Source organism: Gymnodraco acuticeps, unplaced genomic scaffold (assembly GCF_902827175.1).
Source record: "Gymnodraco acuticeps unplaced genomic scaffold, fGymAcu1.1, whole genome shotgun sequence".
Taxonomy (NCBI): domain Eukaryota; kingdom Metazoa; phylum Chordata; class Actinopteri; order Perciformes; family Bathydraconidae; genus Gymnodraco; species Gymnodraco acuticeps.
Genome location: NW_022991180.1, coordinates 2254430 through 2260520, shown reverse-complemented (window position 1 = coordinate 2260520; position 6091 = coordinate 2254430).

Here is a 6091-nt window from a genome sequence, read left to right as displayed (position 1 = left end):
AACAAACAGATATGATGTGTTCACTATATTCGGTTTGGAAAGGTTACAGAAATGATATAGACTTGTGCGTCGTAGAAACCATAGCATAACAAAAGCACAGAGATAGAACGTGTCCACACTTCTCTACAGAGACAAACTGCCCTAGCAATGCAAGAGCAGTTTCTCAAATACCAGGAGAAACTCTTATGTCGGTGACCTCCATCCATCTTTATGAGCAGTACTGGAAATCAAACAACTGGAGGCTTTCTTTCTCAAAGAGTCTCCATCTGCCCATAGTTCATGACTTATATGACATCACTCCAAGGAGCATTGAAGCTGAAGGCGCTTAGTTCACCTCGCATATATATGTGTATGCAACGGACACACACAGAAAATACCTCACACGGTGTAAAGTAGTGATGAGATTTGACGAGACTGCTTTGGGTTAACAGTAGAAATGTTGCTCAGGGACGCTCAGAGTACATGTGAGAAACTGGTGAAGACAATCGTTAGATGCCCACACATCTGATTCCCAGTATACAGTGATGGCCCGCAGAAATAAGGCACCGTCAGAAGATATAAATCACGGAGGAGGTGTAACACACACACACACAAACACACAGTGCTATCCAGTACGTGGGAGGGAGCTGTCATATCCACTGTTGGATAATCAGTTGAAGGTAAGGCTAACTCTAGATATTTGCTGAAGTCGTGAAGTTAAACACAATGGGCTCAAGAAACTTGTTTTATTATCTTCAGATGGACATTGTGTTCCAGATAAGACATAGCAAAGCCACATTTCTCATTCAGTGAGACAGGGTGGTTTCAATTACGCAATGGGGACACATTTGCTTTAGATTCTTGCACCGTAAATTGGAGCCCATTAAATGCTGGATGTGCTATGAAATGCTTATTTGGGACCAAGTTAGTAATTGACAGAGGAAGGTATTAGATCCACTCTAATGTACTCTCTGTGACATACTATTCCCAAGGAAACTGTTGAACCGAAAATAGATTTAGACGCTGTTTTCCAATGAGCTGTTTCAGGGCAGATCAACAGCAGATAGGAAGTGTTGACCTCTGGGCGTTGTGCTGGGTATTGACAGTGGTCACTCCCTGAGACACACACACACAAACACACATCTCAAAACCATAACAGTCGAGTGATGTTACTGGTCAGTGAGAGCAGGGCGAGGCTTGTCCAAAGATACGTAGAGCAGCCGAGAGCCAAGTTGAAAACATTCCTGCAGAATGAGTCACTCCCCTTCGGCCTGTGTGGCTCCACAACACTGCTGTTAAAGTTTCATCACTGCGAGGAAGTTCACAAATAGTCAATTTTGTGCATTAGAGACGTTATTATGAGCAGCATGTTCGTTTTTCTTGTGGGACAATTAACAACCTTATTATTCTCACTATAGATGATGACCTCACATAATCAATGTAATGTACAGTCAGTATGTAACTCAACATAACAATTGAGCAATGTGTCGGGGTTTTTGGGGATTATAGGCTCTTTATTCAGCCATGCCTGGAGGGTTTATTTTTCAAATGTTAAATAATGCAGTGTCATGTGATGAGGTTGGTGCTATACAGTACAAACAGGAAGACAATACAGCGAGTTATTACTAATAAGAGGCAATTACTTCATCAAAATGAAGCCTGTTGGTGCTATGTGGGTGGTAGAGGAGGATGATACTGAATCACTGATCACTTTATATCTTATTTATGACTTCTTTAAAATTCTTTAAATACAGCAGAGATTGCAAGATTACTCACAGTTAGGCTGAAGAAAATTTCTTTAAAGTACATTATATTCCCTCTTTCCTAATCCTTCCTTTTCTATGGTAGTTTTTCATTCTCAGGCTTCTAACATACTTACTTGAAATACTCAGAGTTAGACATTTAACAGACCTCATAGGGGTTTTGTTGTTCTTGTGACACAGGATTTCCAGTAGACACTGCTTCATTTTCATGGTATACTATACAAGTCTGAAAGCTTGAGAATGGCCCTATTACCGCCCACCCTTCAACCTGCCACTGCAGCCTGTCCAAGACTCCTGTGACAGGCACATCACCAAGAAACATATAGCAATTCAGCAATTAATACCTGCTGCACCCTCGCTCATTAGGCTTTCAAACGAAGCGGCTCCCTGCAATTATGTCAGAGACTGGTCGCACTGCTCCTGTGCTCACTGCAAACACTCATTAAGTGCCGGCAACATTGTTCCAGATATAGACTCACAGCTCAGGGACAAGAAGAGAAAGGGGGAAAAGAAAGGAGATGCACATGTTTGCATTTTCACATATTGAAGGGCTTAGGGCTCTTTTATTTAGGTAAAAGATAGAAAAGTTGCCCAATGTTTGTCTGTTTTATATCGAAATGCACATTACCTTTTAGTACTGTCAATTTCACTGTTTAGCAATGCTGGCAACAGGGAACAGGACCAACATGCAGGAATAGTAGAAAGTGACGGGTGTTTTTGATCATAGATTTGAAACTAACATGGATGAGAAGTCCTTAAACCTGGTTCCACAAACCTCAGTCGATATTGCCTATTTACACCCCAAACCACAGATATAAATTATTTTTTATTTATGTCTCGAGCCGGTTAATTAAAGTCCAATATTCACTTTTGTTGATGCTCCATTTTGGGTCTCCTCCAACTCCTGAGGGGTGACTCTTTAGCTGCTAAATGCTATGTTCACCAGCTAGAGGCTTAATTAGTCTGTTGCATTGTTTGCGTACAGTGGGTTTATAAAGCTAAACGGAAACAATGTGAAGCAAAAACACTAAACCTCAAATGTTCATAAGAGTGTCTTAACATTGCTCAAAGCTTGTGTGAAATTTGAGCATGTGCGAGAGCAGTAAAACTCCATCTGCATTTTAACATAATGTAATATAATGTTACCAATATACTGTTTCATCATAGACTAAATAAATATGTCTATCTTAAATCATGTGTAGATTAATCATTGCTGCATCTGACCCAAAAATAAATGTATGAATGTGAGAGACACAGTAAGCACATCACTGGAGAGTGCAGCTGTAATCACCCACACACACACATACACACTTAAACATGGTGCCAAGAGGATATATTAATACCCTTCATGAGATATTCATGAAAGCTCAGATAAACCTTTACGGTGCAGCAGGCTGTTACATAACGCATATAATTCCCTGTCTCTTATACAATAATGCTCCATTTTACAGTTAAAATCCCTAAAACTGCACACGAGTCAGATCGAAGCCTCGACTCCCTGAAACAGACTCTACTGGTTACTGTGTGGTTACATGTGAGAAGATACAAAACTATAGGTTACTTACGTAACCCCAGTTCTCAGAGTAACATGAAGTGAGATGTCTCACTATGGGATGCGCCTCATCGCGGAGCAAACAGAAGCATCAATCTCATTACGCCAATCCTGATTGGCTGGTGATCTTGACGTCAGCGTCAGGGAATTCACCCCCTATAAGTAGCTTGCGCCACGACGCATGCGTCATTCAAAATAAGCACCTCTTCTCGCTTCACCATAGCAAGGAGGGCCGTCTGGTGAGACATCTCACTTCATGTTACTCTGAGAACTGGGGTTACGTAAGTAACCTATAGTTCTCATTCATAACACTCCGTTCGATGTCTCACTATGGGAAATTGTAGCTCCCGTATTGTCAGACGAGCTTATCTCGAAAATCACCAAACCAACCAGAATTTAACAGGTAGAGCTCTGACTCAACCAGGTGCCCAGCACTGCTTGAGTCACACTGGGAGCAGAACGTCCAGCCTGTTAAGAGGCGGACAAAAGTGAGCGGCGAGGACCAGCTCGCCGCTGCACCAATGTCTTGGATGCGAGACAAAGCCCAGGATGCAGCCAGACCCTGAGTCGAAAGAGCTCGCGGACCCGAGGGTGCCTGCGAACTCTGACTCGTATGAGCCCCAAAGCAATTGCTTCCAGAAACCAGTGGGAGAGCCGTTGCTTAGTAACAGGCTTGCCCTTATAAGGGTTAGCCCAGGACACAAGGGGTTGGTCATTATGACGAAGCACCCTTGATCTGTCCCTGTACGTGCGTAAAGCACGGGCTGGACACGGCAAATCCGGCCGCTGTTCCCCGGAGGAATACAGTGGCGGGGAGGATGCCTCAATGTCAAATGTGGTACCTGAACCAACCGCCTTAAGATAAAGGTAGAGTTGGGCTTCAACCACACTCTGTTTGCCCTGGGGCGAACTGAGTGCATGAAGACTGTACAGATATTGCATGAGTGCCACTGGCTCGCTTGGCAGCTGCCAGGGTCAGCTTCATGTCACACTGTATTCAGATTGTACCACTCACGGGCCAGGCCCATAGAACCAAGCGCTCTGGGTGTGGGTGAAAGATCGCCCCCCCCCGCTTGGGACAGTATGTCCCTGTGTAGTGGGAGCTGCCATGGCTGCCCGCACAGCAGCTGATATATCTCCGCTGGCCAGTACATAGCTGGCCAGTGCGGAGCTATCAGGATAAGTGTGTGGCATTGCTCTCTCACTCTGGCCAGAGTTGGGGGTATCAGAGCCAGGGGTGGGAACGCGTACAGAAGGTCCGGGGGCCAATCGTGCGCGAGTGCATCCACGCCTAACGGTGCATCTAAATCGCGCATCGAAAAGAACAGCTGACACTGAGCATTGTCTTTCGATGCGAACAGATCCACCGCGGCTCTGCCGTAACGCACCCACAGCTGGCTCACAATCCTTGGATGTAGAGTCCAGTCTGCATAAAGTGGTATACCTCTGGACAGTAGATCTGCCCCGAGGTTCATCACTCCCGGTACATGCGTCGCTCTCAGAGAGAGGAGACGTCTACCGCTCCATAGGATCAGTTTGTGCGCCAGTGTGTGTAACTGGAGAGAACGCAAACCCCCTTGGCGGTTAATATACGATAGTGTGGTCGTATTGTCTGTCCTCACGAGGACGTGATGTCCCCTGAGGAAAGGCAGAAAGCGTTTTAGGGTGAGAAACACCGCCAAAAGCTCCAGGTAATTTATGTGCGCCCGCTGGAGGTCTCTGCTCCAGAGACCCCTCACCGGGCGACCTTCATAAATACCTCCCCAACCTGTCAGACATGCGTCCGTGGTGACCACTTTCCGTGAAAGGACAGCACCCATAGGCACACCTCGTACTAGAAAAGTCGGGTGCAGCCAGTGGCGCAGTGCCATTACGCATTTCACAGTAACCATAACTCTCCGCGCGCGGGGGGTTTAGTTTTAGGGCGGCCACCCAGCGCTGAAACTCCCTCATGTGTAAGCGTCCCAGTCGTACGACCAGGATGGCTGACGCCATGAGCCCCAGCAATCGCAGGCATGATCTGAAGAGAACATGTTTGCGCAGCTGGAAAAGAGCGAGACAAGCTCTGAAAGCTTTCACTCTTTCCGCTGACAAGCGAGCTGAAAAGGGCACCGAGTTCAGGCGTAAACCCAGGAAGAGTATAGTCTGCGCGGGGCACAACATGCTCTTCTCTGTGTTTATTATGAAACCCAGGTTGAGCAGGTGCTTTACGAGGACATTTGTCTGCGTAACAGCCTCCTGCTCCGACTGTGCGAGAAGCAGCCAGTCGTCCAGGTAGGTCGCCAGGCGAATACCCTGTTGTCTTAACGGGGTTATCGCGGCTTCCGTACATCGTACAAACACCCTTGGACTGAGAGACAGACCGAAGGGGAGTACTCTGTATTCATAACAGATCCCCTGAAATGCGAATCTCAGATATTTCCTGTGTGGGTAATATACTGGGATGTGAAAATACGCATCTTTCAGGTCGACTGATGTAAACCAGTCGTCTTGTCGCACGAGCCGCAGCAGAGATGTGTGAGTGAGCATTCTGAACTTATATCTTTTTAGATATTTGTTCAGAGCCCTCAAATCAAGTATTGGCCGAATTCCGTTCCCTCCCCGTTTGGGAACGAGGAAGTACTTGGAATAGAAGCCGCCCTGACTCTGCTCGGCGGGTACAATAGATATAGCCCTCTTTTCTAGGAGTGAGCGAATCTCTCTCTCCAGAATATGGGCTGACTCTCCTCGGGCCTGCGAATGCAGAATGCCTGAGAAGCGAGGGGGGGGGTGACGGTGACTTGGAGTCTGTAGCTCC